This window comes from Mastacembelus armatus, chromosome 5 (genome assembly GCF_900324485.2).
Source record: "Mastacembelus armatus chromosome 5, fMasArm1.2, whole genome shotgun sequence".
Taxonomy (NCBI): domain Eukaryota; kingdom Metazoa; phylum Chordata; class Actinopteri; order Synbranchiformes; family Mastacembelidae; genus Mastacembelus; species Mastacembelus armatus.
The window spans coordinates 24522024-24544948 of NC_046637.1; positions in this window are offsets into that span (position 1 = coordinate 24522024).

A 22925-nucleotide genomic window follows, 5' to 3' on the forward strand; every position below is an offset into this window, starting at 1 on the left:
TGTTCCTTCTTTCCCAGTCTGACAACTGGAAGATTCACAGTACAGCTGACAGACAATGATCTCATATTAGAGACACAGAGAATATTCTCTTCTTGTCCCTCTGGTATTCTGCAAACACATGTATTTTGCACAACTGCACAATAAGCACAAATTACATCACCATGGCTACTGTGCATCACGGATCAAATACCGCTGATATTTCTTGCAATTCTTTTACTGTTTTTCTTGTTTTTTTAAATGAATGTTTGATAACTGTAAAGTAGGTTGATCTGAAAATATATTTCTGTTGTTTCTTTTAATATCAAATAATGTAAAATACATGGTAAGAAAATGGTAATACACAAAAAGGCCACTGAATATCTCCGGGTTTAATAAAGAGAGTTATAATCCCCTCACATTTAGTATTGAGACAGAATATTCATTCGTTTTTGCTTGGGTGTGTAATTACTTATTATCAAAGGCAAGGGAGCCATTTATCCTGCTGACTTTGATCCATCTGTGCAAGAGCCTGACATGTGGAGCTCACAGCAGGCATTATAGATTTTCTGGAGGGAAAAAGTTGAATGCTTTTTAAAATTAAACTTTGAACACATTTAAATTGTTATTTGGATCACCCAGGTTTAGATGAGTTGTATTAGAGTCATGCGGGGCCACATGAAATCAATTTGTTTGCTCTGCCTTTAATGAGCTCTTTAATTCCAAGGCCCCTGCTGTCTTCTGTTGATATCAGCAGATCCGGAAAATTATTTTTTGGGGTTTTAGACATTTGGGATATTCTCAGCTAAAAGCATGCTCCCTGCACATATGAGCATGAAAAGACTGCACCATTTGAGGAGCTCAGATATCAATTTACAGCTACAAAAGAATATCAGTTAATCAATAGAGATCTTGGAGAAAGCCTTCAATTTTCACTGTGTACTTGGTCCAAAAAAAGTCTCATACAGTTGTTGATTTTTCTTTTTGGCTAATGCTGCTGTCTGCTCTCTTCCTGTGGGTGTCAACCAGGCTGTTCAGCCCAGAGAACTGAAGGTGAAATTGAAGTTGATGTATGCAGACATGAGCCCCAAAGACACAACCCATGCCTGGTAGCTCTGAGCTCAGCACCTCCCCAGCCCTAACTGCCTGAGACAGCCCGAGCCCTAGATGAGGAATGTATGTTTGTGTGTGTGTTGGAGGTGATGGTTACACAGCACAGGGCCGTTTACGTTTAAAATGAAAGGAGTGAGCTGGGAATGTGACTCAACCAGGGAGAGGAATTCAAAGCCAGCAGCTTCCACTGAAGTTTCATGACATCCATTATTTATTGAGTTCTTTTTGACACATTCAGCCGCCTCTTTTACCTGCTGCTTTCGATAGCAGAACAGAGCAGTCTGCTTCTTCTGCTGAGCAAATTGATGTAATCAACAGAGAATGTATGCTCAAAAATTGCTCTCAAAATGACCATAAATTAGATATTAATGTATTATTAATCAGATTTAAACAAAGCTTTGTAGTGTTTACTGGAAAGTAAAAATGATTTGGGGTTATCTTCTACTGATTATCTCTAGGTGCAGTAACTTTGGACTTTTTGACTAATTTCCATTGTAGTTGTATTCCTACAGTTTGTTAAATTAAACAAATGCAAAGGGCAAATGATACAACTATTAGCAACCTTTGAACAGATGTTGCAGCACTTTTCTATGAATTCTTAAATCAATAATTGAAATCAAATCAATTTTTAATACTCTTCCTGGACATCAGTGGTCTGCCATCATATTAATGAAGGAGCGTGAAAACATATAAAGAACCTGCTACAGTCATTTCAGACCAAGTTGTCTTGGCTCGTCTCATATACTTGTGAAGCTATTACTGTTGATAACATTGCAGGGTGATTGATTCTTGTAGACATGATTTAATTCAAAATATTTATTTGATGAATGAAAAAATTCAATTGAAACTGCAATGATGGGACACATACAACACTACTACTTGGTTTGGGTCAAAGAAAACAAAATTACCTTTGCTCACAAGAAGAAGAGAAACAGTTCTGACTCGTGGGTTGGAGTTTTTCATGCTATTCTGTGTTTCTTTTCTATTCCACCTCTTTTCTGGTTTGCTTTTTTCCGTCATGGTACCAGTTTCTCTCAGAGCTCTTACCATGTCCAGACATAAAATTCCTCTCCTCTCATTAACCCTTAGCTTTTTGAACTGTAATAAATATATGGCTATTCTAAAAAGGTAAATTGCAGACAGTGTGCGACAAATGGCCTCTGTGCTCTGTTTACCACATCAAATAACAATATATCTTTTGACTCCTGAGTGCACAGAGATCTCAGGCTGTTCAGCAGTTCATGAATATTAAACCAAACTCCAAGCTTTGAATATCATATAAATACAGCTTTAATGAACAAGGTGAGGGCTTAAAATGTGAGAGCTCAATCATTTCTGTTTTTTCAGGCAGTTTTAGATCTTCGGGGATTTAACTCCATGGCATGTAAGTCCTATAGGGCATCTATCTCTTCCTCTCGCAGACTCTTGAAATGGCCAGCCTTTTTAGCATGTAGATGACACAGGTATTGCCTCCAAAAGCAAGGCTATTTTGTGAGTCAAATGTTGGAAAATGTTCCCATACCCTGGCGAAGACGTGCAGGGCTTACACTCTGAGAAAAGGGTCTCTCTTGGGTGGGGTGAGAGTCAAGTGGAGGAGAAAGCAGATTTGAGCAGAGGCAGACTTCACCTCATTCATATGGTAGAGCCTTCCTGAAGTGTCAGTAATCTGTGTGTATCAAAAGTATCAAGGACCACACAGGGATACAGATGCACTTCCATTTTGATGACATATAAGTAACTCAGTCTTTTACTGATGCCTCTCCTGATACTGCACATTATATCCACCAATAAAACTTAAAACTGCAGGATGTTCAGCGGTAGAGAAAATGTATATGATGATTTTAAAAATGAAATGCAACATAAAGCTTGTGTCTGGATGAAAAATTAGCCCTCATTTACAGCTGTCAAACCACCAGACTGGAAACTGTCAGTCCCATCTTTTGTAGATACCAACTGATGCAATGTCAATTGCCTACACAAGACCCTTCATGAACATTACACAATGACACTAATTCTCAGCAGAAGGAAAGTGTTTTCACACTCCACAGAATTCATCACTTTCCAGTCAGGCAGATCATTGGGCAGAGTCTCTCCTCTGTCTCATCTCACTGACCATTCAGGAAAAATTATATGATGACAAGACCTTGCCATCATTTCCTGGTTCACTGAATGCAGCTTCGCGCTCCAGTGAATCTCTGCTGTTCATTTTTGGTTCAACTTTAACTGACTGCTATAGGACAGCGAAGATGTCAACTACCAACCCAACAGCAGCAGGTGTGGCACATTATCCATTTCTTTGTTTACTGGCTTCCTCATGAGGCTAATATGACTTGACAGAAACATGCAATTGATAAAGATAGCTTAGGGTGCATCACATGTAGAAGAAATAGTACTGAATATTTATGTGTGAAAGGGTAAAGGAAGTAGGAAGTTGGTGGGAGGGCCAAAGGCTTCAAATAGAAGTGGGAAGGAGATTTTGGCCTTTCACTCCATTGACTCCACTACATGAGACCAGAGAGCAGCTGAAGCCAGACTGTAAAATCAGGCCTATCTTGGGGTATAGAGAGAGCCAAAGACAAGGTAAGTCAAACAACAGTTATGTTAAAATTTAAGCACAGAAACAGTGAATATAGGTCCCAGTCACTTGCAGGCCTCTGTCTTTGTCTGGAAAATGGCCATTGTTTGTGTCTAGTTTTGAAAAGGTGTTTTAAATGCAACACTGTGATTTTAAACAAGATACTAAACAATTGGGATATGTTTTAAAATATTTATTTTTTGCTTATTTGTTTTGTAGTGTTAATTTAAAGTGGTTCAGGGAGCCAGCCACTCTTTTACCCCTTGCTTAGATTTGTTTCTATGATTCATTTACTTTCTAGGCCAGTGGCATTTGTAAAGTACGAATAAGTTTATAGTTGTCTTTGTATGTGTTTTCTTTGGTTTGCTTTACTTGTTTATTTTGCCTCATTTAAAGACCATTGTTTGGTTTGGTTGCTGTCTAAACCTGCTTGGTCTATTTGGTTATTTGCACAACTCTTACCTTACTCTCCAGGTAAATACAATCCTGTTTTTAACTGTAGCCCAATCATGGATTGAATCTTCTTATTGTTATTATTATTACTCATATCTCCTTGGGGCCTGTTGTGAGTAAATACTTGTTTTGCCCTTATGAAAGTCTCTGATTTACGTTTTATTTGAGTTGGTCACATAGGTAAATTCAAATTTCTATAGTCCTTTTGCCCAGTGTCAGCTGGGAGTAGCTCCAATCTCCCCACTGGTCACCAAAGTGTTGCAGAGGTTTGGTGCCTCTGCAACACTGTATGCTTGTATGTTCTCTCCATGTCTATGTGGGTTTCCTCCAGGTATTCTGGCTTCCTCCCACACATCAAAGATATACAGACTAGAGTGACTGGTGACTGTAGGTGTGAAAGGTTGTCTATCACTGTACGTCAGCACTGGAGACCTGTTCGGGGTGTACCCTGCCACTTGTCCAATGTCAGCTGGGGTTGGCACTAGACTCTGCTGTGTTTTATAGGATTAGCATTATGGATTAAATAATTGATGTGAAATTACAGTCAAATTATTTTGTTTTTATCTATCTGGAGCAGTTTTGTGATTTGTGGTAAATAATTATACCTTTTAAAGATACTATTGTTTATGTACACACATAAAGTTTCCTTGATAATTCCTCCCTAAAGATTACTTCATGTAATCCAATGACTCAGCAGTCAATAGCTTTGTGAGTGCTTACTATAAATGCCACCTCTATGGACTCAAAATGTCTGATAGTCTATGGGGACCTGAACAAGCAAGATCTATTTTGGCTATTAAACAGTGCAGTATTGATATGCCCTCATTAGAACAAGCTTACTGCTCAGGAGGTGATGCAATCTTCTCTGCTCTTACTCTCAGCAGCCTTTGGCATTTCAACACACTGGGCACAGATTGCAGTCAACTGCCTTTTAATCTTCTACCAATTTTCATCAGTACTGCAAGGTCGGGTCCCCTTCAGCTTTCTGTCGGAGCAGTCAGGAAGACCATCTTCATGTGAAGGTTTGACACATTGGGAAATATGAAAGGCAACAAGCTCTGGTTAGCTTATCTTAGCATAGAAAGTGAACTAAATATGTGATGATCTATCCAGTAACGTGTTAATCAAAAAGCTTTACTGGTGCTGGTTGGGGGATTTTGTCTGGCAGAGCCAGCTTTTTCCCCTGTTTCCAGTCTGGTGTACAGCTGTTCTTTAGCTTTGTATTTACAATTCAAACATGAAAATGATATAATTTCAATTCAATTCAATTCTCACCTAACTCTAGATAAGAAAGTAAATAAGCACATTTCACAAATATCAAACAGTTAAAGTGTTTTCAAGTATTTAAGTACAGAATGACTGTCAAGGACAAAATAAAACATTGCAGTGCTAAGGTAGCTCAGGTAACACTGTCACATGAGAGCAAGAAAAGAGTGGTTGTTTTTAACTGTGTTTACTGAAGAAAATATATTTCTGATGGATTAGGTAAAGAATGTTTTTTACAAAAGTGCAGTCATTTCGTATAGCAAAGGAATAGGAATGTGATCAAATAAAGCCAGTTGTCTGGAGAACAGGCATTTTTTTTATGAGAGATGGTTAGTTTTGGCTTCAATGGGCTGCTACTTACAGGAATGTCTGTCTTTGTAGCTTTTTGATGGAGTGTGTCCTATTTTAAACAATTTAGGGAGCTCTCTTGTCACTTGTTCTTATTATGTCCCCTCATATTTCAAGAAAAATGAAACAATAGATTTCTAAACACCAAACAGGCGCTTGAAAATTTCCCTTGGGGCTGACGTTTCTTGTACCACTCATCTGTAAAACAAAGCCTCCTGCAGCATCACACTGAAATGTGAGAATTTTGAAAAACATTACAGAACACTGGTGTTAAAGCACCTGACTATCTTCATGTGTTTGCTGTTTAAAGTTCATTACATTAAGGTAGAAATCATCATTATAGACTATTCCCAGCAGATCTCACTGCCACAGTCCAGTCCAACATCCTTTGTGGCCATCCTACATTATCAATATGGGTAAATGTTTTAAATCTCACATTTCAAGACATGTACCTGTTCCAGGAAGAAAAAAAAAAAACCCTAAATGTGTATGGTGCAAAAGGAGCACATGAAAAGCTCCACCTGCCCTTGGCAAGCAAAGAATACATTATGTTATTTCCAGAGAGCGTAGGATGCTGCATTATGTTTGTTCTGTGATGAGACTTGTTCCACGTTCATCAGTATTCCCAAAGAGAGTGCATACGATTCAGGATATATTATGCAGAGTCAATCAATTTTGCATTTGCTCGTTTGTGCAGCTACTTAATTCCATCCATATACCCTGTTGTCATGACAACACCGTTATACATTTCCATTGCCTTCAGAAGGAAATGAGAGGTTCAACATTGAGCGTTTCACAGTGCCTGAAGTGCACTGGGTAGCTAATATACTTGACAGGGTGTGAGGACAATGTGGATCATGTCAGGGTGTTCAGTGGCTTGTAATTTCTGTCTTACAAGAACTCATATTGTATTTTTGCAACAGCATTGGTGCAATACATGTGTAATGTATCTCTGTAACTTTGTGCTTCTGCTTTTAGAAAAAGTCGTAAATAGAGCCAAAGAAAAGGACTCTTGGATAATCAGCCAATAGCCAATCCTCAAGTACTGTGTATATACGCACACACACACACACACACACACACACACACACACACACACACTAAGCTTTGTCTGGCTCACCATCAGTCTTCTAACAGATGGGTTTTTATTACAGTTTCATGTGCAGTGGTGCCAAGCTCACCCAATAAACTGGCATGTCCTCCAAACCACCCCTCTGGTGAATTCATGTGTCTTATGAACAACAAGTGCTCTGGTGTAGTGTGCCAAGCTGTAAAGAAAAAAAATCAGCACGGCAGAGAAGTGATCGCTATGGTTCCAACTTTATAGAGATGATAAACCAGGTGAAGGGGTTGTTGACAGGCAAGCTCTTTTGCTCCAAATCTGAAAGTTGATACTTCTGTACTTTCTCATGAAATCTTTTGTGTTTGAGCTGCTTTGTTGACAACACTGCTCATTTGATTTATTTATTTGTAAAGGTTTGCCCTGGTATATCATGCATTCACAGTTGTCTCTAGTGCATTCACTATATGTAAACACAGATCATATGCAATTATTACAGCCATCAGCAGAGGACACATAACAGAGAGAGAGGAAAGATTAGTTTAAAGAACTAGTACTTCTGTGATGGTCATGGTGTTGCTAAAGCTAAAACACAGTCGGCTGCTTAAATCTAATCACTTATAAGCTGGTTCAATACTAGATAAATTCCTTTTGCATGGTGCTCTGAAAAGCAAAGCTAGGTATAAAAACTACAAAGAAGCAAACTGCAGTGTGGAGCTAGTTTCTCTTATATATCATACAAATTTAAGGTTAAGAAATATAATTATTAGGCAGCTTTGTATTTTCAAACAGTGTTTTCATTTTTAGCACAGAAGAGAAAATGAGGACAAAGTGAAATTGTCAGCAAATTTAACAAAATCTTTGCTGAGGTTAATGGAGGGTAAACTTTTGGAAATTTAATAAAGGGCATGAGACTTATACTCTCTTAAAAACTTGACTTGGACTTGTAAAAACTAACTTGTGATGAAACCCCTAAAACTAATGTTGTTGCACTAGCTAATGATGTGCTGCCTGGCATTGGAAGTAGTTAGTGAGCTAGGTGTACCAAAAATACGCCGTTTACAAAATGCACTCCTTAGTCAACTTGTTACACCTTTGCTCACATATTCTATGCACACCATTTCTACACATGGAGAATCTCAAGACAAACAGTCTACCCAGTCATATTACAATTGCTGCCCTATGACTGGACAGTTACAATTTAAAGGAGAGGGTTTATCAAAAGGTCAGTTCTTACTTCACCTCAAGCTGTGCATTGTACTGCCTGGGTAGCAGTAGACGCTTAAAGAGGAGAGTTGATTTTAGTTAGCCAACGTCTCATTGAGGATATGGTTTTATAGGTCTGAGATTTGGGTGTGTACATATGTGCTATTCTCTTTGAATACTGGCTCACAGTGGTCTACTGTCAGGCTGGCAGAAAGCAGCCCCACATGGAGCAGTTCATCCACATCTGGACACTATTTCTGTCAGGAGTATGACTGCTGGCATTTCTGTGGTCCGGTAATTGCTCTTTCAGAGGTTCTATGGGCTGTAGTTGCTCTATAGGATGGAAGCAGCACACCGTTGAGTGCATATGTGAAAAAGCTTAAGGTTAATTCAGACTAAGGATTACATACAGTGTATATGACGTAGGGAGATGTGAATTATTCGCTGAGAGATACAAGCTTTGCTGGGCACTCGGCTCATTAATGCATATACTAGTCATAAAAGACCAAATGAACTTTCAACTAAAATGTCATAGAACAACAGTTTTACAAAATCAACATCAATCCTGAAAAGAAATCCTTCAAAACAGGACGTTTGGTACATTAGGTAAAGGGTAAAAATAATAAGGTCCACATTTATCCATGAACAAGATGTGACCCAAAATCACTCAAAGTGATTGTTGAGAATAAAAGGCATTTGAATAATTATGAGCTAATGCATTTTAAAAAAATACACCAATGCATATCAGCACACTTGTCTTTCTCAGTAGGTCTAACATCCATATTTTATTGCCTTTTATTATCAACCAGTCACTTGAGTGCCTGCATTGGATAAGGACATATCCCCATGGATAAGGACACATATTTGCCTTATGCGTATTAGTCAATGTTGTTCATACTTTTACTGCAGGCAGCAGCCAAAAAGTAGCTTAAAGCTAATAAAGTGCTCTGTACTTGAAGCTTTGACACTCCTATTATTCCTAACATTCAAACAGTTATTATATAATTTTGATATAAAATAAAATGTCATGTTTTGAATCTCCAAATGAAATCTCTACAAAAAAATGTTATAATGTAGTAAATAAGTGCAGAATAAAATAAAATAACCAAAGTTTTGTGGACCGAAGAAGACTAAAACACAAAAAGCAGTGAGATGATGAGGTGCTGGGCTTAGGCTATAGTCATAGTGTCAGAGTATAATGAAAATAAATGGTGCAATATGTTCTAAGTGGAACCAGTGGGACTCAAGAGAGAGAACTGTAAGCAGGCAGTAAAACTTATTTATAACATCTACAATAAAAATGTTTTGCTGAAGTTTCAGTGGGATTGTCACAAGGGAGCAGAAGAGAAAACATAGTGCTTTATTTACGTTGTCTTTTTTTAAATTTGTAATAGTGACCCCCAAAAGGGTATGAATGTGTTAGGACTTGCAAGCACTGCATTCACTAAACAACTAAATAATCTAAATGTCTTAGTATAAACTGAACTGAACTTTTTAGGCATATAGTGAAAGTTTTGCCATTTTTACTTGAACCCTGTTTTTTTTTTTTTTCATCATCCTCCTCCATACTTTTGATTATGACCAAAATCCTAACATCATCCCCAAAGCAGCTTTATGTTAAGCAGTGAAGAGTAGCATAAATAGTGAAGGTTATACAGTAGATCTACCATTATCTACAAGTTATGGAGAACATGTGTTAATAAACTGAGATCAGTATAATTCTCTCAGTGCTCAGTTAATGTAATGTGACTGACATTTTGAAAATGTGTGATACTGGCAGACGGATTAGCAGATACATACAAACTCTACATCTTTGACTCTACATCAAAACAAGGCAGAGTCCAGACAGAGAAAATTAACAAAGTAAACAGTTGTTAAAAAAACGGGAAAGTACTGTAGCTCCGTACAGGATTAACACATGGAAATGAGGAACAGAGTGGCTGTAATTCAATGTGATAACCTGACAAAAAAAAAAGGCAGACAGGTAAATATAAAGGGGAGCTGATTAAAGAAATGGAAATGAGGGAATGAGAATCAGGTGTGCGGGGACGTCTGGACACTTGAAATTAACTGATATGTGAAATCAAGCTTTTTCCAGCTGAGTTTTTAAAGCAAAGTTAAGTCATTTTCCTCTTGAGATTTTGCAGTAGTGATTCATGCTTTATTACTTCTAGATTAGATTACTGCAATGCATTATACTTTGGTGTCAATTAGTTGTCCCTCTCATGTCCGCAGTTGCTCAACTTTAACAAATACAACTAAATTTTAGCATATTTTATCTCATCCCTAATATTGGCTTCTCATCATTGGCTGCCAGTTCATTTTAAGATTGATTTGAAGTTGTTGATTTTCTAAATGGTTTGGTTCCCTCCTACTTTATTGAGCTTGTGCAGTGGCACAAACCAAGTAGATCTCATAGATCATCAGGGCAGTACTTCCTAGAGGTAACTAGGGCTGGGTATAAGCACTGCAGTGACCTTGCTTTTGCTATTGCAGCCCCTAAACTTTGGAATAGTATCCCTCTCAGTGCCAGAGCAATTACAGATTTGGCTACTTTTAAATCTTTGCTTAAAATATTTTTATTTTCATGTGTTTTAATGTAGAAGAATCTGATACTTTTTTTTAATCTAATGACTGTATGTTATTTATATTATAATATTGTTTTATTTATTGTTTTAATTTTATATATATATATATATATATATACATCCAATCATACATGTGTCTGAAATAAACTTGCATAGGTTCATAGGAAACCTGGTTGAGTTAGGATACTGCACAGAATAAATTATTTCCAATATCAAAAATAAAATCAATTATATCAACCTATCATAGGCTATACATACCTGCACATGCACTTATAAGCTTGCAACAAATTACTTTAAGTATAAATCTAAAAATAAGCAAAATATATTGAATTTTAAGATTGTTATAATATATATAATATATAATATATAATCATTCACTGAGAAATAAGATTATTTACTTGTATAGAATCCAAATAAGTAGGTCACAAAAATGTTATCTTATAGATGTTAATGTTAATATGATGGTAACCACTTGTAAACATTTGGGTATAGATGTGCATTAAGAGAACAGAGAATTTCGATTTCTTTCATTAATCTCCTTATAATGCAATGTGGCTCAGCAATATACATTTCAGTCCTTTGGTGATGCAAAGTCCTTTTTGCTTGATGTATTTGCTCCTATTTCCCTTGCCCTTGTGTGTTTAATTTATGCCCATTTTATGCAAGAATCTTACAACCCCTGAATTATGGACATCTTCTCGCAGTGTTTGCATTGGAAATGTGGTATAGGTGGCCATAAAAATGTCAGCACTGTGACAACACCATTAGTCCAGATGAGCGCTGAAAGGTGAAACAGAGGCGATCATTTCAGGAGGCCTGCTGTTATGCTGACACTCTGATTAGCCTCAGCTTGGTATGTAATGACTTGCCACTGCTTCTAATCCAATGCACAGCAGAGAAAAGGCAGACCCTCCTCCTGCGCCCTGATGCCAAGAAGACCTGTGTCTAGATTAGAGGATCGCAGCCACTTCAGATGCAACAGAGATAATGTAGAGGTCACTGGTTATTTAATGGGTAAAAAATGTTCACCACACTATGATTAGTTTGTATCCAAACAAGTCAAAAGTTTGGACACACATCTCATCCAATGTTTTTTCTTTTCTTAGTTATGTTCTATATTGTAAATTAATATTGAAAACATCAAGACCATGAAAGAGTGAATGTGCAATTATTTAGTAAGAAATAACAGGAAGCAAGCAAGCACATATTTGCAAAATGCACAGAGCTGATTAAAAAGGGCTATCCATTTAAAGGTTTATGGTTGACATAATGGTTAAACATCAACACAAATATATAAACATGGACCATTAAAGGGGTGAATGTCATCAGGGAAGAGGGTGTAAAGCAGCTCTGGGAGAAACCTGAGAGTTTAAAGCTGGAGTAAAACATCACTTTAAGTGGCTTCCTCAAGGGAACACCAGGGAGCTGTGGTGAAAGTGAAGAGGCAGGTAGGTGGGAAAAGAGGGAAAGCACTGGAGCAGATTTAGAGATAGTCCTGCAGAATAGAGATTGATGAGGTGCAGGAGAGAGAGAGAGGAAGGTTGAGACAGGATGGCAGATGCAAAAACAATAGTAACAAATGGTGGACGAGTGCAGACATTGACAAACACACAAAATAGAGAGGAAATTGATCAATCTGTGGCACTTATTGAAGGATTCATCCCAACTGCAGAAAGTTGTTCTTTTGAAGGGTGTCTAGGCTGCAGAGTATCTAGTATATGATGAGGTACTGAATGAAATGTAGCCCGAATTTCCCAGGGGGAAAAAAAACAAGTCTCTATAAAAACATTACATGTAAAACATCAGCATGTGTAGAATTTTATTTAAAACATTTTAGTCATATTATTATTGGTTTGGTCATTGCTTCTTTCCCTTGTGGTTACAATTTACTGGTTCACTGTAAACTCTCAAAGTTTTTAGCTAATATTATATAACAGCCAACAGGTATAATTAATAAAAATACTCACTCACTGATGGGACAAAGTAAATTCTTCTTCTGCTTTATTTTTATCTGACTCTTAGCTGAAAATTATCACCAGTCTGGCAAAACTTTCATAGTTCGTTCCTGCAAATGCAGCATCTCAGCTAGCTAACATGAAGGAAATAAAATGAATTCATTTCTAATCAAAGGCAAAGCAAATGTACTAAACAAAAGTGGCGAACAAAAATTTATATGGCGATGCCAGAGAGGGGACTAGTGAGCAGACACCAGGCTTTCTGATTAAAACACTATACAAAAGGTACCAGCTGTTATCGCAAACGAAATTTAAAGAAAAATAAAGGTATACATTTTAATTTATCCTCAACAGATTTGACCCCGTTGTGTTTAATATGCAAAGACTTTGGTTTCAAGTAAAGGAACTTAAGGTGCCATTTCCAGAAAACATGCATCCAAGAGTCAGTGAAACTTATTCCCCTGAGAGTAAACTCAGCTAAACAAAAATTGAATATAACTTACTGCTTCGCTTTGTGAGCAGCAACACCCCATCCACAGAACAATTTCTACAGCAGACAGTTTAACTGAGGCTGTTTTTAAATTAGGATTGTATTGGCTACATTACATATTGTATGTCGTATGTGACAGTATGGGTAATTGGATTCAAGTAACAGCTTTGCAATGGTTTCTCTCCTCTTCTATTTACAGTAAATCATCATGTTAAATCCCCAAACTACAATTATGTGCCATTTGAAAATGTAGGTCACAAATTTTCAAAGAAAATTGTGTGAAAAATGAAATTTAGCTTGAAGTTTTTGAGAAAAATGCTTGAATTAGCAATAATTATCCAATTATAGCTCTTTATATTCCTCAACCTCCGCAATTTAGTAGAACCACAATTACAAACCAAAATCCTTCTTGATTTGAGCTTCTTGAGTTGAACAGAAGTGGATATTTGATGTATCGTAGAGCATCACAGTATTCACCTTATTGTGGAGCATAGGATGTGGTGCAAAGGATGGATCTACCCAGAGCTCAGGAACACAGTATAATGTTTCATAATTCCCAGGGGGCAACTCTGCAGCGAGGTCAGGCAGGGTTGAAATTCACCAGCCTTCAGTCACTGTGACACTTCACAGGTTTGCTCATAAAAGTGTAAAGGCTCTACACAAAACTCCTGTACCTTTCCTGCCCAAGCCCCACAGTGATAATTTACTGCTTTTAAAATAACATTTGGATTATGCAAACTGTTAAATTATCGACATCCCTGACACAACAGAAATAAAAGAAAATCTCTACAGAAAATTGGGAAACTAGAGAGGATGACTTCCAGTTTTTATCCTTCAGGGATTTTATCTGTAGAAATGACAACGCCTTATTTATAGTCATTTATAATGCATCGTAGTTAGGGTGAGCTCATTTTGCCGAGCCACAGGAGCCCAAATGTGATGTCCTACTGTGTTTCAGTGTGTACAGATTTCTTTTGCTGGCTTTTCAGACAATACTCACGAGGTTCACAGAGAGATACATGTTGTCTCCTCTGAAGACACAGAGCATCTGTTTGTGATCCCTTTACAAAATGGATTTGCACAGTTTTGTCTCGCTGGTACAGCAACAACAGCTGGCAGAGGACTTAGCAGAAAACAAATGCATAGAAAAGCAGTGAATGAAATGGGCACGTGGCCACTACTATGGTAGGAGTGTCAACACAGTGATAACATAGCAGAATTTGACAAGGGGGAGAAAAGGAATGAGACAGAGTGTAATTAAAAGGGAGAGTTTTTCTGTCCGTGACACAGAATACAATTGTGAGATGTTTCAAAGACCCTAATCACTTGGTTGCTATGAGGAGCACATTCCTGTGCAGTCGTGACCATGAACAACACGGATTAGAGGCTGAGGATCACTGTGTGATGCCTCAATTGGAATAAAGTGTGTCTGTCTGAATACCAAACAGCTATTTCTATGGCTTGGACTCCAGCAAATTCTCTCCCATAAAGACTTCAATCACAAGCTGACCTGTATTTATTATAGCAGCTAATGTCAGCGTGTGACTGTTAACAAGTGCAGTCAGCAGGATATTAGGGTGTCTTTCAGCATGTAAGCAATATTACATTTTTAGTCTGATCCGTTTTCCTTGTCAAGCAAAAGTCTGTTTTCTCAAAAACCAATATTTTTGTGTATTAATTCTCATCAGAAAATGGCTTTATTGTTTATCTGTTCTTCAGTAGTGCTGCTGTCTGGATTGTAATCAGCCTCAGATGGATTTAGTTTTTTTTTTTTTTTTTTTTGTCCTGGTAGCTCATCGTGTATTCTTCTGAGTTTTCTCCTGCAGTGTTCCTCCCAGTGTTGACTCCTGCTGATGCTGCAGAGAGCAGTGCCAATCACCAAAACACAGACTGAGGACATGTTGACCAGTGAAATAATAATGGGAAACTGTGGACAATTAAAGATGACAAAATGAGAACATGAGCAGATAAATATGTAACCACACAAAATGATTGTGATAATTTGTTTGTCAAGTAATTCCATGAGCAGTCAGTAGTCATAAGTAATATGAAACACAAGTAGAATAAGTTTTAGCAGTGGTTATTATTTTCTGTTTAGCGCATGCACCATTCAAACTTGAAGATGTTTGATATCACAAGCAGGTGGGTAAGTGCATGTGATAAAAAGGTCATTCTTTTCTAACTAACCACCAGTTAAATTAAATTAATTGTTAAATTAAATTATCATAGCCCACCTTAAAATTGTCACTCAGCCTACATTTAAGGCTCGTTGTTGAAACATTCAAGATTATGACTTGTACATAAAAATCAGACTTATTTATATGTATGTACAATTCCACAACCCAAATCATTTGGCATATACCCAGCAGAGCAGAAATCTCTCACAGGCAGTCAGCAAACCATCAACAGACCTCTGATCTGCTCATTTAAGATAAAAGTCAGGGCAGAACTCCAGAGCTTTAAGTTGCATTAACACCTTCCACCTGTCAATTCTTCCCCATGAAATTCTTGTCAGTGCATCTGAGAGAAAACTGCAGGAAAAAGTCAAACTTACTAAAAGCAGATCTGAATGAATAGAAATTGTCTTTGATTAATGAAAAGCTTGTATGTGACATGATTACCATAGCACACCTTTAAAAATGAAAGCTATGAAAAGAAAACTAGAGATGACACAAAAGCAGGAGTTCTTTTTCTAAAGAGTTACTGACTTAAAAATGTAATCATGCCTTAATCATTATAAGGCACTTTATAAAACTGTGAAATAACCCACACTGGCTGAAACTGACCAACTCTACAAAAGATTTATAATATATTCAACAAGAGAAATGAATCCACCTTTGCAATTTTACAAACAGTTGTCAGAATAGAACATCAGAATAGATGCAATGTAATAAAAATGTATTGTTTCTGCTTTAATTTAGTTTTAATAGTAATTTTGTATGTTTAAATCATCAAATAAGTAATTTTACTCATCTTTGGTTGAAATGCTGTTTAAGCCCTCAGACTGGAAAGCAAAAATTAATCTATGACTACATCATAGTTCTTGCATGATTAATATTATTATATATTATATATGATCATCCAGCTGAATGTGCACTATGTCATATTCATAGGAGGTGCATCATGTGGCACAATAGATTGTCAATTTATTGTGAAATCACGAGACGTGGCGGGTTGTTGCTGATGAAATGTAATACTGCACATGGGTCTGAAAGCTTTCTGAAAATCTGGTATTCTGAAGTCTGCAGTTTGATATTTTCTTTCTTAGTAAAAACAGTCAATAACTTCTTTGTGATTCCTTCAGTCATGTCATGTTTCCACCTACATTTTGATTCCTTTTGGAATGAGAAACATAATTTAGTGGTAGTGTACTTAATCACGTATGAGTCAAGCCTGCATGTCTCCCATACAGTATAATATTTTTGTATGCATCACTGATGCTGCTTGCTCAAACATTTCTGCATCACACCTCCCAGTTTTCTATTTTCTTTTTTCAGCAACTAAAAAGTTTGCAGTAAGCAGCAAATCCAAATTCAAAGTATAGAACAGCAACCTCACAGACAGTCAGCGAGCTCTGCCTTCACTTATTTGAACTTGGCAGTATAGTGACAGGGTTCTTTCTAATTTGCTGGTGTATGGAACAAGTGCTGTCAGACAGGCAAACCTTCCCTTTTTTATCATGCATGTCTATTTTTTACGAGATTTGGCCGACAGTACCTGCCATGGTTGTCATTCGCCATCAGTTGTGCAAGAATTCAGGTGCACTTGAAGAAAGCAACTTACAGGTTTAAAAGAAAAACTTCTACTCTCAAACTAAATGACTTTAGGGAGTAAATTAAGATTGAAGATCCTTCACTGTTGATAATTTTGTCATTCACTTAGCTTGAGTCCTGGTCATGTGACTGAATATCTATGTGAAGTACCACCATTGCAGTCATTGCATTTATTCAGTTACTAGCAAAGCTTGAATGTGTAGATTCTGGTGGATTTTAAGGGAGCTGTAGGGCTGTGTAATGAGTGTACCTCAAGTAATTGATCATTATCTCCTAACCGTTGCCAAAATCAATATTGCCAATTTTCCCTTCAAGTTGCTTCTGCACGTCTTGTTCCCTCAATTTCTCTCTGTCCTAGTTATTACAGTAAGTCTCTTATCTGAATTTCTACCACACATTGTAACTGGTTTCATAGTATGAATTTTATTTTGATGTGCTGTAGATGGTATGGTACTATGTCATGTTCACAGTGGGATGTGCATCATGTCATGCTGGCAAACTAAATTGTTGATTTGTTGTATAATTACCTAAAGGGACTGGTGGCAAAATGTTGCTGCAAAATAAAAGACTGCACATGGGTCTGACAGCTTTTTCAAATGTTTGGTATTCTGACATCAAAACAGTCAATAACTCTTTTGTGTTAACCCCTTTCCAAAAACCCAGTATAATTAAACTTGATTGCTCTCGCCTACAAAACACAATCACTCCTGTTCCCGACCACTCTCCTCTATCTAACACCATTATCCCAGTGAGCTAGGGGTAAAGGTAATTTGGACCAGTGGACCACATCTTCACTGGTTCCACTCTGCCACTCTGCATCTCAATGACAACCAGAGAGCTCACTCAATATTCACCTAATGACAATGTGCCTGTTAGAGCACATGGGGACTCATCTCTGTGGCTTATTAGCATGGGACAACACAGAACATAGAGCGCCCAAACCATACAGGGTGTCTTAATAAATAAAACTGAACTGAAAAGGTACTGTAAACATTGCGGGAGGGTGGGTGTAATTTTTGTGCTGTTGTCCTGTTGCAACACAGCTAAAAAAAATTTCGATCATGACCAAAGAATTTTGTTAATTTAGTCTACAAAGTTGTTTTCAGATATACAATATGAAAAGTCATTTAAATATAGTTTTATTTCTTTATCTACAATGCATAAAAATACCACAGTACTAAAAAGCAAATATAAATCAAATCAGCACAATCTAAATATGTACAGTCATCTCCTAGATCAGCCCCTACAGTTTCATTCTCCTGTGTTCCCGCTTCCTTTGAGCATGAAGGATACCCAATTTAAATTCCTCCTGAGTGTACATTCCCATACCCCATGATCCCTTCTTACACTGGTAATGGCCATGTCTCAGGCAGCCCAGGCTCCATTAGTGACACTGATTAACCCTGTGGTGTCTGGCTGTTTCCTGCGTGATGGGGATGGACAGGGGAAGGTTCTGAGAACAGGCCGGTTGAGGAGAGCGGTAGACTGAGTGGACTTGTTAAAATATATGAGTTTTATCACATCCTGTTGAAGCTAGCTCATATGCTGAGTGAAATGGAAATGTTTAGCAATGCAGGTGAGTGAGATTTGGTATTAAATTGTTGCCAAAGAGGCAACAGAGACAAGCCTGTCAATTATTTATAATAATTAATAATGGTGCAGTTTAAGTTTGTTCCTTCATCTGAAAAAGCAAAGTCGAATCCTTGTGCTCGGGGCAAAGAGAACTGGCTGCTTTGATCACTAGTTGACATTACACAGTTACAGCCAATATTGAATTACATCTATAATGAATAACTGAATAAACACTTTTGTGTTTCAGCACAATGATGTGGTGGTCAGCACTGTTGCCTCACAGCAGGAAGATTTGGGGTTTGAATCCCGTTCAAACCTGGGGCCTTTCTGTGTGGAGTTTGCATGTTCTCCCCATGTCTGTGTTCTCCAGCTTCCTCCCACAGTCCACAGACGTGCACTTTGGGGTTGAGGTGTGAATGTGACTGATTGTTCGTCTGGTGATCTGTGCAAGGTGTACTCTGCCTCTAACGCAGTATCAGCTGGGATTGGCTTCAGCCCCCCACTGTATCCCTGAACTGAACTAAGCAGTATAGAGAATGGCAGAATGGGTTTGTGTTTGACTGTGACAAAAATGGCTCAATTTGCTTAATAGCACTAAACACAAAGTTCAGGTCTGGCTATGGAAAGAAACCACTTTTTCAGGCATTTTGTCATGGACCAAAGTAATGGACTAATTTTAACTTAATGATGTGAGATTCAAAATCAGGGTGTCAACAAATGTTGCATTTCATCCTGAGTGGGACATGAATGTGTGGGCCAAATTTAAATTTTTATCCAATCATTGTGGATGTTTACTTCAAAACTGCAAATGTGAGCCTCCTGGTGGTGCTAGAGAAAAAGTCAGGGAATCATTAAAGTAATTAAAATTCATCACTTGGGAAAAATAAATGTCTGTACAGAATTTCATCTCTAATTAGCACAAACCCAGAGTGATGAAACAACCAACAAAGTAACACTGCCATAAAGCCGTGCAGCTAATATGGCTAAAAAGGTCGGAAGCAACAAATTCATGATATACTGTCATCTTATATTTTTGAAATTTGCATTACACTATATAAGCATGAGTAGCTTTTAAATGTTTTCCCTACAAAAAACTTTTTTTTTTTTTAATTCCACTGAATTCTTAAGGAAGGTTTGGGGAAAATTCAGTGTAGTATTGAAAAGTAATGTACTTCTGTTGGTGGCATAATTAAAACAAACCTGACCAGTTCAAATCCTGAACTGTCTCAATGTTAACAGGCAGTAGATGTTCTTTCGTCTCTTGGGGTCAGTGCTACATTATGCTTGTAGTGCATACAGACCTGCAGCATAAATCCAGTAGTGACTATCTCCAGGAGAGCCTTTAGGACTTCTTTGCTCTGCATGTTGAAGAAATACTGAAATGAATGACTGGCTTAACTTAGCAAAAGAAAAAAAGGAGAGCAGGTTTTTGCATGAAAATAAGTTTGCTCCTATTTATTCCCAGAAGTGGTTCTTGACTTGCTGAATCATGTGAAGTTGAAAAGAGACATTGATCAGGTAAGGCTGGCAGAATAAATTACAAACAATGTATTACACAGCAAATGTTGTATCATTAAGTTTAGGCAACAGAACAATTATGCGTGTGGCAGGGCTACCAGCTCTCACAGTTTGTTTCAGATGCATTACATTATCTCTATCTTGAAGACTTGGACTTCATATTCAGTCATTTCAGTGTTGATGTGAGGCTTGAGTTGAATTTACATCAGCTTGTGTGTGAGCTTAGAGTGCTATGATTCCTGCAGCTTGTCGCCTGTGATACTGCCATGAGGCTAATTAAAAGGAAGTGATGCACAACATAGAGACATCATTCATCAGTCTGTCATAAGAAGGATTATTCGGAGAGTGAGATGAGCAGATTACTTTACTGATAAGGTTATATACTGGGGATCCTATCCTTTGTAGTTAATTTGTCATTGCATTTCAGTACAGAGTGGCAACTTCTGAATACATAACACAATGTTGTCTGTGTGTGTGTGTGTGTGTGTGTGTGTGTGTGTGTGTGTGTGTGTGTGTGTGTGTGTGTGTGTGTGTGTGTGTGTGTGTGTGTGTGTGTGTGTGTGTGTGTGTGTGTGGTAAAGAGAATGATGACATTTTAAAATAATAATTTTTACTGTTTCATCCTGGTGAGACCAAACTGAACTGTAAAGCATTATCTACGCACCTAAAGCTTGATGCTGATACTGTTGGGTTTGGGCCTGTTTATTGTGAAACATCTTTGTGACTGTATTTCTGCAGAGTATAACTCTGTGCCAGACTGTCATTGTTCAGCATGCTTAGCAAGGTGATTCATTGTTTACTGTGCTGAGAAGAATATGCTACAGGATGTGTTCATCATAATTAAGGAACAGGTCAGCTAAATGCTATGGGCTGGCTTTTTTATGCGTTTTAATGACTTTTGGAAAATAAGGGAGTGGTATGATATTAAGGCTTCCTACATAAATACTTATTAGTGGAATAAATTCAGTGGTTTTGTTATTCATGGGGACTGTTAAAAGAAAAGATATTAAAACTTTCCACTTGAGGAAAGTGTTGTAGAGCAGTAACACATGGAAGATTTAATAAAAACAAAGGTGAAGTTATGTAATTGGTGCTCTCTTGCTGCTTTAGACTGGGTACAATAAGCCTTGTTGCTGCCTTTCATTTGAGGTTAATTTTGTTGCTGAACATCAATTTCCTTACACAACTCATGGTTAAAGTCAAAACAACAAGCTGGGCGGAAGTGCAATTATTTTTACACCTTTGTCGAAGTCGAGACCTCTGTGAAAGTTGGCTAGAGGCTGGTGAACTCCTGGTGGACTGGGGATGTCTGTATGACTGATGGACTATGGCTGGAGGAGAACAAATTAATTTTCTATATTTGTAGTTGATCACAAGGCAGCATTTGGTCCCCATAGACCCAGGGGTTCACTGCAGCCCACTGGGTCTGGAGAGACTGTGCAGAGGGGCAGTGTGTTGATGGAGAGGCTGTTCATTTAAATGACCTTTAAATCCATCATGTTTTCTATTATTTTTACATGCTGTTTTGAGTAACTAGCTTTCTAATGAGAAGTATATAGGCAATATATACTTGGCTTTATGCTACAGGATTGTTATAGAGTAACACAGAGTTTCTCGGGTATAGCTGAAAATGCACTCCAGCCTACAGAGTAGTTAAAGTTGACAGATTGATGATGCAAGCTCTTCAGCCATTGTCAGTAATAGACATCGCTTCAAATGACAGGAAAAATGTCTCATTTAACTAAACATTTCTTTGATTCCTTTCTTTTTCCTTGTGACTTGAACTGAAAGAACAAAGATGTGCAGCCTGATATACCAGACTTTCATCTATTTGAAGTATATTTATATTAGCAAATAATGACATAGCAAAGCTGATTGAAAATTGTGAACGTGAAATTTGTGAAATTGAGAATGGAAAATACAACCATTGCTTGCATACTTACTTTCCAGGCCTTTGTCCTCATTTATGCACAGTGAAGATTGTCACAGATTCATTCAGTCCAGGCACAAAACCCCAATATGGTTTAGGAGTTTATCGGTGTTTGGCTTTATATAACCTTCACTGTCATGTTTACAGTAATACACATGCAATTTAGATTGTGGAACATTCATTTATTCATTCATTCAAACGATAGTTTCCTCTGTGTGTTTTATGACAGATGGATAAATTACACATGGACTGTTTTACACGACCGCCTTAATAGTATACAGTATAATATTGAAGTGAGACATCAATCACCAGGTGTAGTTGTTGCACACCTGTCCACTAGATGTCCTCAGTGATTCTCCCAAGCCTGCACCAGTGTTGCTCATATGCTCATCAGTTTGTGTGTATTAATGCTGCATGAATATTAGTTTCACCCTTTTTCATGTTGCATAGCTGCCTCAGAGTCCAAGATATATGTTACCTTTCTGTTACCTTTCTTCATTTGGTCAGTGATGTTCTTCCTTTCTTTAGATTTTTTTTTTCTGCCTCTTCTTGACTGTCACCCAGACCAGTGACCCAGTGAACAACCTCTGAGCCCTCTGCTGTGTATTTGCTTCAGTGCTTTCATACTATTGTGATGCCTCCATTGAATGCAACCGGGAATACTAGTGTGTAACTTCCTGCACTTAATTTTAGATTTAGAAAGGTGTGTGTATTTTATTGTATCTCAAAAAGCAGATCAGCATAAATAGCTAAGTTGTGTGTGTTAATATCCTCTCCCCTCTCTTCTGGTTTCTCCTAACAGAGGTAATCATTTCTCCCTGATGGGTGCCAACATGTCAGTCTGTTGCTGCCTCTTTACAGTCCCCCTCCACTGCGTGCACCTCCCTCCCTCCAACACACTATCATTTTCCCCTCCAGCAGTTTTCAATTTAGATTGTTAGAAGCAGCATGTTCTTTATAGACAGCGGGGAAGTAAATCTTAAAAGCTGCTGTGAAAGCACAGTGACAGTGTTTCCTGTAAAGCTTCTTGGCTTAACCCAGGGTCATGAGCCAGGCTGATCTGATAAAAGCTGACATCCCATTAGCCTTGCATAACCTCACC